Genomic DNA, 11,912 nt, shown 5'->3' with positions numbered 1-11,912 from the left:
AGTTTCGGGAAAATGAAAAAGGCAGAAATGAGTCATATACAGAGTTTGCCTACAGGCTTATGTCAAACATGCAGGAGTGGCTCAAAGAAGAGAAAGCGTTTGGTGACCACGAGAAAATTCTGCAGTGTTTCGGGCTGGAACAGTTTTATAGTCGGTTACCTGAGAACGTGCGGTACTGGGTCTTGGATAGGCCAGACGTTAGTACAGTGGCTAAAGCCGCCGAGCTAGCCGAGGAGTTTGTGACGCGTCGGGCTCGCGGAGCTAAGGACGGTCAAAAGGGTGAATTTGGCTCCAAGTCTGAGAGGCCGAAGTTCACACCCATGAGAGCAAGGGGGGACACGCGTAGTGCGGATGCGAGTGAAAGCAGTCCGACCGAACGTAAGGAGACGGCGGGAGCAGAAGCCGAACGCAGAAAGCGGTTCGAGGCGAGGCAAGCGCGCGTGTGTTATACGTGCCAGAAGCCGGGTCACTTTTCGGCGCAGTGTCCAGAAACAAAAACAAAAGTCGTGTGTTTGTCATTATGTAGCACTGACGAGAACATGAAGCTTCTCGAGCCTTACATGCGAGACTTCCTCGTGAACGGGAAAGAGTGCCGAGTGCTTCGTGATTCCGCAGCTACAATGGATGTAGTTCACCCCTCTTACGTAGAACCCGATATGTTCACGGGCGAGTGCGCATGGATCAAGCAAGCCGTGGAAGCTCATAGCGTGTGTCTGCCCGTAGCAAAAGTGCTTATTGAAGGACCTTTCGGAGCACTTGAGACGGAGGCCGTAGTGTCATCTAGGCTGCCCCCCCAGTACCCGTACCTATTTTCGAACATGTCCGATCACCTCCTGCGCGAGAAGGGGCTTTTGTTTGGTGAGGCTAGCGTTCAGGCCTTAACCAGACCGAGAGTTCGGGAGCTCGCTGCAAAGGCGGTAGTTGCGGGGCCGACGTTGTCGAACAATGAGAAAGGGTCGGAGGCGCAGCAAGCTGATATTCCGAGCACGTCAGAACTGGATAAAATTGAGCCTGTAGCGTTGAAGGCACCAGGTACTGGAGAGGAAATGCCCGACAAGGGAAAGTTAGAAGAGCTTCCGGTCGAGCTTCCGGGACTAGGCTCAGTGACGAACAGGGAAGACACTGATCAGGTCATTAGTGACTTAATCATTAATGCACCGCTGTCGGCTGAGCAGAAAACCGAACTACACCAACTCTTACAAGAGCTTCAAGGTCAGTTCTCTGAGAGGCCTGGTAGGACTTCTGTCCTTACTCATGATATAGAACTTACCTCCCCAGAGCCAGTACGATCCAAGGCGTACCGGGTGTCACCCCGCCAGCGCGATATTATGGAGGCTGAGGTAAAGAAAATGCTACAGCTCGGTGTTATTGAGGCGGGTGAGAGTGATTATACCTCCCCTTTGATTTTAGTTGAGGTACCGGGCAAGGAACCTCGTCCTTGCGTCGACTACCGCAGGCTTAATTCCATCACTAAGGATCAAATTTATCCGATCCCTAACATCGAGGAGCGCCTTGAGAAAGTTAGTAGCGCTCAGTTTATTTCCACCCTAGATCTTGTCAGGGGTTATTGGCAGGTTCCACTTACAGATGAGGCTAGTAGGTATGCGGCGTTCATTTCACCAATGGGAACATTCCGTCCTAAAGTTTTTAGTTTTGGTTTGAAGAACGCGCCATACTGCTTTTCAAGCCTCATGGACAAAGTGTTGCGAGGACAGGAAGAATTCGCTTTACCGTATTTAGACGACGTAGCGATATTCTCCGCATCCTGGTCTGAGCATATGGCACACTTGCGGGCAGTGCTAACCCGCCTGCGCGAAGCGGGCTTGACAGTCAAAGCTCCCAAGTGCCAATTAGCACAGGCCGAGGTTGTATACCTCGGTCACGTGATTGGACAGGGTCGTCGCCGCCCCTCTGAAATAAAGGTGGCCGCTGTGCGAGACTTCCCGCAACCGCGCACGAAGACCGATATTCGGTCGTTCTTAGGTGTCGCCGGCTACTATCAGAGGTACATCCCCAGGTACTCCGATATCGCGGCTCCCCTGACGGATGCTCTAAGAAAAACAGAGCCCCAAACAGTCGTCTGGAGCGAGACAAAGGAAAGAGCTTTTAGCGCCCTAAAGAGCGCCCTAACAAGCCAGCCTGTGCTACGATCGCCAGACTACACAAAAGGGTTCGTTGTTCAGTGCGATGCTAGTGAGCGAGGCATGGGCGTTGTACTGTGCCAAAGGGACAATGGAGAAGTGGAACACCCCGTCCTGTATGCTAGTCGTAAGCTGACCTGTCGTGAGCAGGCGTACAGCGCCACCGAGAAAGAGTGTGCGTGTCTCGTGTGGGCCGTTCAGAAATTGTCATGCTACCTAGCCGGCTCGAGGTTTATCATTGAGACGGATCACTGCCCTCTCCAATGGCTGCAGACCATATCTCCCAAAAATGGCCGCCTCCTGCGCTGGAGCCTCGCTTTGCAACAATATTCCTTTGAGGTGCGTTACAAAAAGGGGAGTCTCAACGGTAACGCCGATGGCTTAAGTCGAAGCCCCTAACGTAGGAATCCGCCTCAAAGTTGTTGGTTACTGATGTTTTCTTCCTGAGGCAGGATTTTTAACATATTGCTTTTGTTTAGTGTTTCAAAGTGATTATGTGCTTTCTAGTGCAATTTTCCAATTTGTGGACGCGTTCTGAGTGCTGCTTGACTACTGTAAGGAACTAGGCAGTAGTATAAAAGGGGAAAGAGCCTGGCAGAGCTTAGTGAGGGTTGTGTCGTGATTGCTGACTGAGCGGTTGCGTTTCGGCGTAGTTCTAACGCTTGCTGGGAACGAGCACAAAAATGGCAACTCTCCCGAAGTGACTTTGCAGTGTCCTATGTGATCCTGAACCCGAGAACGAGGCCTTCTCTGTGCGCTGCGCTCAAGCAACGTCGAGGGACGATCGGTTTCGATTACGAGCATCATCGAGCGACATCCCTCTGGACAGCGGATGCAGTCCCCTGACCCTCGGGATCTCCTTCTCCCGGCGGGGCGGTCTGTTACGTCTCGCCTACAGCGCGCGGTATAGCCGGCGCGGATGCACCGGATGCCGCGGCTTCGTTCATCGCTGCCGCAACGCCTCCCGCCAAGCGCGTCCAGGCAGGTTTCAGTGCCACGTGTCGTCGTGCGTGCGTGTGTGTGTGTGTGCATGTTTTGCCCACGCTTGTCAAAGCGCGGCAGCCGGGGAGAGGAGCTCCCCAACTGGGAGGCGAGGAGGTCTGACCGGCGCCGGCCTGGCGGACGCGCCCGTCACGTCTGGACATGTTCAAGCGTCGCCGTATCGGACGCCTCTTCCCCAGCCGTTCCTTCTTGCCCTCGACTCCGAGGGTATAAAAAAAGCCGCTGCCCCGGACGCCGAGGGAGACTTCGATTTCGCCCTTCGAGTAACGTGGTCGCCCTGACCGGCTGCTCTTTTGAGATGCCAGAATAAACAAGTTGTTCTGTTGCCAGTCGACTCATCCTTTGCCGGGACCTTCGGATGTTTCCAGCTTTGCCCCAGGCCGCCAGGCCAACGCTACCCTTGGGGCTTGCAACCCAAATGCAACAAAAGCTACCAGGACGTTCATTTCGATGGAGTCCTGAGACTGGTCATGAGGACCTTCCCCTTGCTCAAGGACCTGTACAACGCGAGAATTATCGCGAACCCCTGGCTTCGACTCAACATCAGTACTGATGAGAACATCCCACAAGAAGCGTCATTCGGATGCGACAACGAGGAGCATTTCGAGGGACCGCTAAGCTTCTTGAACACGACAGGCATCTATTACCAATTCAACATAACGAGGTGAGCCAGCGTTTATTGTAGCGACTGGCGTCATTAACCAGCCGGCATCTTGTTTATTCTCAAAAGTTGAATGAGTACCTTAATACGAACGTAGTTTTTGTCTCCTTTTTCAAATAAAAAAATTGCTTCATCAAGACTCGATTTTACAACGTATCCCAGTTGAACAGCAATGGCCGTCTACGAAGCTGTGTTTTCATGGGCTCGAACTGCGACTTCACGCAACATAACGTTAACTGATTATTGATGCGAAAGCGTTATGAACGCCATTGGAACAAACGCCGGCGTCCGTCGTAAGTCCATGGCAAGAAATTCCTCGCTGACCCCATCATGCCCTCGCAAAATACGCCGGGTAGATCAAAATATAGTGACATGTCCAGCAAAGTAGAAGAAAATAGAATTTCTTGCGAAGATGAGCGGAATTCAACTTTCAAATTGCGAGGCGAACGCGAAACCCACAGTCAACAAAACCACTTTGTTTCTTCGGCGAATAAAAATCAACCTTGCGTGTGTGTTTTCTTACGACCGTGTGCTAACGAGTAGAGGTGTCATTAGAAAGGAACGAATTTTAAATAAACATCGTAACAAAGGTCACAATCACAAAGTGCTTTCGCAACCTAAGCATTTAAACAGTCTTAAGTGCCCTCAGTAATTTTTACTGCATCTTGACTTGCGCACGGAGATATCTTAATTCGGCGGCCATTGAAATCCTTGATAATAAGCGCGATGATCGTCATATAATGTTAACGGCGTTAGGCTCCGGAAGCAATCGAACCACGCGCTGCACTGCGTATCTAGTTAAGATCGAATTATAACTTGGCTTTTTGAAGCTGACTGCTGTGTTAAAGTGAAAAGATACTATAAGGTGACGGCAGTTTGAGACAATTAGTTCAGAGAAGCTGATTTGAGCTCAAATTCAGCCGAGAAGTTTATTTTTCGGACATCGAGGCTTTCAAAAGTAAAATAGGTAGTACGTCATTAATATTCAATTCCCAAATGAGCTTTTGCCGTCGCATCTGGAGCACTCTCACTTGACCTCCACCGGCGGCTCTCCTGCCTTGGACTGCTACATAACGGGGTCGAACCCATCGAAGCAACTTGAGGTTTGCACGAGCTTGAGGGTGCAGAATTAAAATAAATATTGTTGATCAAGCCTTGTGTTAAGCTGAAACAAACTCTCGCGCTGTGCATCGCACATCGTCGTCTTCGTCAACTTCTATCTGCGGCGGGAACAGATCAGATCGGCTTAACCTCAATCAGAGCTTAACCTTAGTCTAATATCGTCGCCGGGCGTACCGACGACCTAGCAAAGCAAAAGCATTCGCCAACCAGGCTAAATGCATGCTTTCGCAGGTCTACTCGGTTTAGGTACGTTAAAACTGCAGCAATCTATTTGTCTAACAGAGAAATTCAATACTGCTTAATTGAAGCTTGATAAAGTTTGACAGTACATCGAACAGTACCTTACCGCTATAAGACCACTCTAAAAACACATAAAAATTGTGCTGTGGTGAGTGAAAGTGATCAAAGGCATCAAGGAATGAGACATCTCTGCGGACGCCTCCTCTGGTTCGAATCCTTATACGGGCTGATGTTTCCTTACGTGGGATATCCCTGGTAAGGAAGGAAATAGTCCTGCAATATCTGTTCAACTTCCTGTTCGGATTCATGTTCATGGCTGTTTCCGGATTCTGTTTGCCCCAATTTTCTTGGAATGACAGCGAAAATTATTCCATGCTGATATGCAAGCAAGACTTTGCATTCTTAGCGGTATCCTAAGCTAGGTGTTTAAATTAATCAAGACTGAATGCTGTGCACAACGGTTACTTCCCCTGCATGTTCACATAATATTACTGGCTGAATGAGCATGTTTTGATCATCGAGAACGTGTTTTGTTTCCCACTTCGTGTCCATTCAAAATCAACAGCAAAGCAATCATGTTGTACTCAACGTTAAAAAAACGCAAAATAGTGCTGATCACCATTTAGAGTTTTCAGTACTCATTCCACCAAAGTCCTCTCTGTCCTGCGGAGCAATCTGGGTGGTCGGCAACGTTGCAACGGTGGAAGGTCAGAAAATGTTGTCAGTTATTGCAGTATTTTTTCAGGTATCGTGTCGTCATCACTGATCGACTGGCATGATTCATAAGTGGTCTCAGTCGAACAAAGCGTTGACACCTAATGCGTTTAGCACCACACCCAATAGGATGCAAATATGCTGTATCCTGTTGCGATTTCAATCCTGGCCCGTGACGACATTAGAGACGCTGATGGTTTGTTTCTTACTTTAATGATAGTACTGCGGGTTATGATGCTGATATGTGGAAATTAATTCTAACCCCATGCTTCTCTGTCTTCATTGGAAGTCCCCATTCCCGTTTAACCCAGGCGCCAGCCCTACACAAGTCAGACAGCACAGCTTTCTAGAAAGGGGCCTCAGTATTCAGTCCACAAAAAGCTGTTCATCTATGCCTCCTGTACATAAAATATACACGCCACCGTGTTTATTTACGGCCTGTTAATGTGCGTCCTTGCCTACTGAATTCATATACTGCCAGCTCACCTCCTTGTCTTTTGCGCATTTTAACAGGAATGCATTAAGACCGCCGTTATGCAGAAATTCGGCGTCTTCGGAGTAGGTTAGGACAGCTGACCAACCCCAGAGAAGCAATCTAGGGGGGCTACCTAGATCGCGTGACCTGCGGCGTCATTACAACCTGCCCCCGGATTTTGAGCAAACACCAGCCTGGCAGGTGGCACTTAAGTTAATGCTTATCGCGAAACACTGTTCGGGCACATGGGACGTCCAAGACGCCTTGGTAGCAGCACCTTCCATCGCAGGGCAGTGGCGCATCCCTTTAGCGAAGCGCCATGGCGCATGGATTAGTACGAGGACACCTAGGGAGCTATGAATGCGAAGTTCAGAATGAAAATTGCGCATATAGTAGCATTAATTCATTATCGTGAGAAAATTAACGTCAGAACATGACGTTATCACGTCGGGTTCTTAAGGTTGAGCTTAAGTCTCCCTCGAATTGTTTCTTCCTTGCACGAAACCAGAAAAGGCACTACCTCTGATTTTGGTATCTGCTTGTATGGCAGTATGAAAAGAAATATTTTGATGATAAACTGACTAGAGGCTGAATGTTTTCGATCAGGGGTGTTATGTTTTACTGTTGTAATTCCGGCGACATTACGTGAAGTATAAAATCCATCAGTAGCAAGTTTATTAACACGAAACCCACATCTTCCTTTGAAGCCTGCATACCCAGATACATCACAGACTCGTTCATGCGCCAACGAATATCAATGTATTTTCATGCGGATATGTTATGAGCGGCGCGCGCCCTTGGGGAAAAAAACATGCTCTGTAGAATACCTCTAAATGTCTGGAAACGAATGCTCTCAAAAGTCGGAATAAAATTACAGGAAGAAGTTTATCGTGACTTCAGTAATTCCGGTGTGATAACACCATTGTAACGTTCACGAGTACAATAGTGGGCACCAGATTTGACTTTAGAATAGGGGACGCCCAAATTTAGTTGCAACGCAGGCTGCATATATGCATCCTCTCCAGCCATCGTATAATATGTAAAAAGTTAGTGTTATTGCTAGCGAAAGTTTTTTCCCGATTTAAGTAGCTCTTGAGAGCAGCGATAGGGTGGATCCACCGCCCATACAAATGCTATTCTTCGAACGCAACGACAATTCGACCAGCGTTCCGGAATAACTTTACCGTTCTACGTTCTCTCGACAAGCCAAATTAATTTTTGTTCGAGTTCACTGTGCTATTTATCTTACTTGTGGTGAAATTAGGGGCACTCATTGTAAGGTGGAAGCAGTGGCCACTTAAAGTCAAGAGGACAGTTCTGTTTTCAATCTCCTATTCTTTGAAACTGTCTTACTTAATGAACCCGCCGCGGTGGCTCAGTGGTTAGGGCGCTCGACTACTGATCTGGAGTTGCCGGGTTCGAACCCGACCGCGGCGGCTGCGTTTTTATGGAGGAAAAACGATAATGCGCCCGTGTTCTGTTCGATGTCAGTGCACGTTAAATATCCCCAGGTGGTAGAAATTATTCCGGAGCCCTCCACTACGGCACCTCTTTATTCCTTTCTTCTTTCACTCCCTCATTTATACCTTCCATTACGGCGCGGTTCAGGTGTCCAAAGATATATTAGACAGATACTGTGCCATTTCCTTTCCTTTAAAAAACCAATTATTACTTAATGACACCAAAATATAGATCTAATCACATCGAAATGTGTGTTTTTCCTGTTGGGTATTTATTTTGATTGTAACGGTCACTTGTAGGCAATTTTTAAATCCCTTGACATGATCAGTCACATTCAACTTTACTCGACGAAGGCTCAGTTGATAACATTCACTTCAGGTCTCCTGAGGCCACGTTTAGATTTTTGTAGTTCATGTTCATAGTCAGTGGGCTTTTGCGCAAACACAATGTCATTCAATGTTCCTTTGCAGTACCAGTTCGACTGCGGCTACAAGCCAGCTGAAGTTTCTTCACCATCGCCTCCAAGCAGTTCGTCCTTACCGTTGAAGACTACGTGCTAAAGGTACGAGCTCGAACGAGAAACCTGGTTTGAAGTTCGTTAGATAGAGTTTTCAATGCACAGTGAAAAAAAAAGTGTTAAGCGGTGGTGTTTTCAACAATTGCTAAATCGTTGGTGATCAGCTCCCAAATGAGTCTGATGCTTCAGTCCAGTCTCATTTAGATCGATTGCTGAGCAAGTTAATGCATCGTAGGTCCTCACAATAATGAAAGCGCACACAAAAAAAGAACACACGTGTTCATAATCCATAGTCATTTTGCCGTTGACTACCACTCAAGCAGTCACTGACCTCGCGTTATGCGGGGGATCCCTAATGCCTACGCTTCCGGTCAGCTCGAAAATGGTAATGAATGGGTTCGTCCACTGCTTACCGGCGGTGTGCTGCAGTGCATGCTGTGAAATGACAAATGGTGTTCCAGTGTGCTCGGTGCGCCCTGCATCTTTCATGCTACCTAGTCTGGGCAGGGCCTTTGAAGTAATCTTTTGCATTTACAGCTGGAAACCTCAGCACTTTGAACCATTTTTAGTTGCATACCGTGAATAAATGATTGATTGCAATGCCCACCGTTCGGAGAGCAGGGGTTTGACAAGATACTTTGCGCGGGTTGAAGGCATATGAGGCTCACCACTTTACGGACTTTTTACGTCTTACAATTAATGGGTCGAAATGTTATTTCCTGCTTGGGAGAGGAGTCCCCTAAACAAAAAGGAGAATTCATATTCGACGAAAAATGAAATTTTTTTTGGGATACATTTGCGTTTTTAGAATCTTCTAAAAGATACATGGAGGAAAGGTGTGGTAATTACTTATGCCAACCGCAGTCTGTCTGAGCCTACGGGAACTGCGAAAATTTCAGGTGGAGTACTATCCAGGCGGGAAAGCGAGTGGGAAGGCGGAGGGGTTGTATTAGATTAGAGGAGAAATAAGAAAAAAAACATTCTTTTTGGATACATACTGCTAGAAGCCATCCGCATCTTATGCCTCGGACGGGCTTGACGCTACGGTACACAGTATAGGAACTGTTCGAAGAGCACACCGCACACTTGGGCAGAATTCTATTCCACTTAGTGCAGAAAACAGGTGCATGCTAAGAGGAGAAACACATGTTTTTCGTTAATGGTCTAGTACAGTATTCGGGACTGGACTACAATATTAAATAAAATAGTTATCAATCACTGCTTTTTACTTTGTCCTTGAAGAAACACTTCAAAAAAGCCTCTACGTCGGCTGCGCCATTTTAATCTCGGGTTAGTGGTAAGGTACATGTTTTTTACTGAGACGAGTAATGCAGAAGAAAAAGGCAATACTCACGCACGCACACACATTATGTCCACAGTATAAGTAAAGAAGAAGCCACAACGGTAAGGCCTTGAGATAAAGCAGCTATAGGTGGCGACTATTATGGCATCTATCATGCGGTTCCAAAGTAAAACGGCTTCAAAAATCGCCTAAATGTCTATATGAATTTCTATATATGTGAATAAGATAATGATACATTAGATCGTTTAATTCTCCGGTACATAAAATACAGGCAGACGGGGAGCTGTACCAGCCATAGGACGAGAGTCTAAAAGGTTAAATTACTTATTCACTTACATCAGGACTTGTTAAGGCAGAAACGAGTTAAAGAGATTATGGCTGAGACTTTGAAAGCAATTTTCTGTAATGTTCTGCATATACCAGGAGCCGACTGAATGCTCAACTGATGACCAGAAAATGGCAATTTTTTTGTCGGTCTTGGAATGCTCCTTGGAAAAACTCAATAGTTTTATCGTCCTCACGCCATTGACTCGCACTTACCGCGTGAAGAAGCTTTAGCAAAAAATAAAATCAGATTACTGTTGGATTTTGGCTCGCGCCCTTAGCCTGCTGAACTTGAACATCCTTTGATTTGTACTGTGATTCGCAGCAGTGATTAGTTTTCAGCTCAGTCATAATGATACGGCAAACTTTTCGCATTCCTTTGTAGGCGTCTGCGGTAACTGTGGCGCTACTGCTCAAGTGCAGTTAGCACTTTTGGCTACAGCCAGCAATAGACTTTAAGTGACTGGACGGGTGTATGGGTCACGGCCAGAGCCTATTTCTAATTATGATACCGTATTTGAAAGTCCATTTGTTCATATTTTTTAGGTTTCCACGACTGAAGGCACTAAGTGCTACAGTGCATTCAAGGACAGCTATCGCTTCGACCGTGGCTACCCGGAGTGGCAGCTGGGCCTCCCATTTCTGAGACGCGCCTACACGGTACTGGATGCTGCGCTAAAGAGGCCTGGTCGGGGGCATGTGGGCTTTGCGAACGTCCGCTGTGGGCGGCGATACTGTCGCGACAGTGCATTCCAAACCCATATAAAAAGCTGTCAATGTTTTTCGGCTCACACGTTTTGTTCAGTGCAGTGTCATTGATTCCAAAGAACGGGTCAAGCTGTATTTCCCCTTCTTGATAAATATATAGCTTCCTATATAGAGCTGATTGCTATCTTTTGTGAGAAGGTTGCTGATACCTAGAAATGTAATATTTCCGGCTTTCGGTTTAAGTAAACAAACGCTATGCAATAGTCCTCATGAAACCTAAACTACACTGTTTGCAGGTACGTAAAGTTTCTGTAGTATTTGTTTTATTGCCCTTTATATTCGTGTGATTATCATTGTACATGGGGTCACCTGCTTTTACAGTCACCCTACGACAATAAGTGCTGGTTGAATACAATTCAACTTCCTGAATTCTCACGCTGAATGGGCTACATCACTGCCCAGGATTTTGTGGTTCCCTTTAAAGTTATTTTTTTAACATTCATGTAGAGCATAAGTGCGGAAGTAGCATTCACCGGGACGAAGTAGCGAACCATTTGAAATATAAACAAAGGTCCTGGCTGCAATTTCTAATACGCTGATCAAACTGTCCCCAAGAAATAACAGATGACGGGTGAATAGATTAAAGCGCTGAAAAGCTGCGTGCAGCTTCAAGCTCTCGTTCAGGGGAATAAGTTGCCTCAGGCGTTGGTCGCGAGGCGCCGGATTGGTATACAAGTTTATATAGTATAAGTATAGTATGGTAGCATAGTATAGTTTAGTAGAGTATGAAATGTATAGTCACAGGTGGAGCGTTGGAATTGAAAAGTCCTTAAAACCGTCTATAAATTCTGATTATGACGTCGCAAAATGACTGAAACGTCATACGACATGCAAGTATAAAAAGTAAGTGGATTGCGCTAAAAGGAAGAAGGGATAATTAGAAGGCATTCGAAAGCCTGACTCTTGAATTACGACTCAAACACGCTACCCTTAGGGCTGGCTTTTTTTTTATTGTACCCCTAGGCCACGCAGGTGCGTTCATAAGGCTTAGATAAAGCAGAGTTCCATATGTATGCCGTGTGGAATTTTGACATAATGTGGCAGCTTACAACTGTATGCTAATTCATTAGAGACAAGCACTAACAAATGTTGCTGTGATTAGGCGAGTAGTAAAGTGCATGTCGGTGAGGGAAGAGTGTACGCGAAGGACTGTATGCTTGTACCACGCGATATTGGTGTGGCAT

General features: G+C 46.6%; 1 long non-coding RNA gene across 2 annotated transcripts; it reads left to right on the top strand.

Annotated features, from left to right (window-relative positions):
• Positions 1-3,575: 3,575 nt before the first annotated feature.
• On the top strand, positions 3,576-10,899 carry LOC144132641 (uncharacterized). 2 transcript variants are annotated; one of them, XR_013314881.1, is made up of 3 exons: positions 3,576-3,807; positions 8,287-8,378; positions 10,507-10,899. It is a non-coding gene; the product is annotated as an uncharacterized LOC144132641 (long non-coding RNA). The 2 variants fall into 2 exon arrangements; XR_013314880.1 differs by lacking the exon at positions 8,287-8,378.
• The last annotated feature ends 1,013 nt before the right edge of the window (positions 10,900-11,912 follow it).

This window comes from Amblyomma americanum, chromosome 5, assembly GCF_052857255.1.
Source record: "Amblyomma americanum isolate KBUSLIRL-KWMA chromosome 5, ASM5285725v1, whole genome shotgun sequence".
Lineage (NCBI taxonomy): Eukaryota > Metazoa > Arthropoda > Arachnida > Ixodida > Ixodidae > Amblyomma > Amblyomma americanum.
This window is presented reverse-complemented; position numbering and strand designations above follow the sequence as displayed.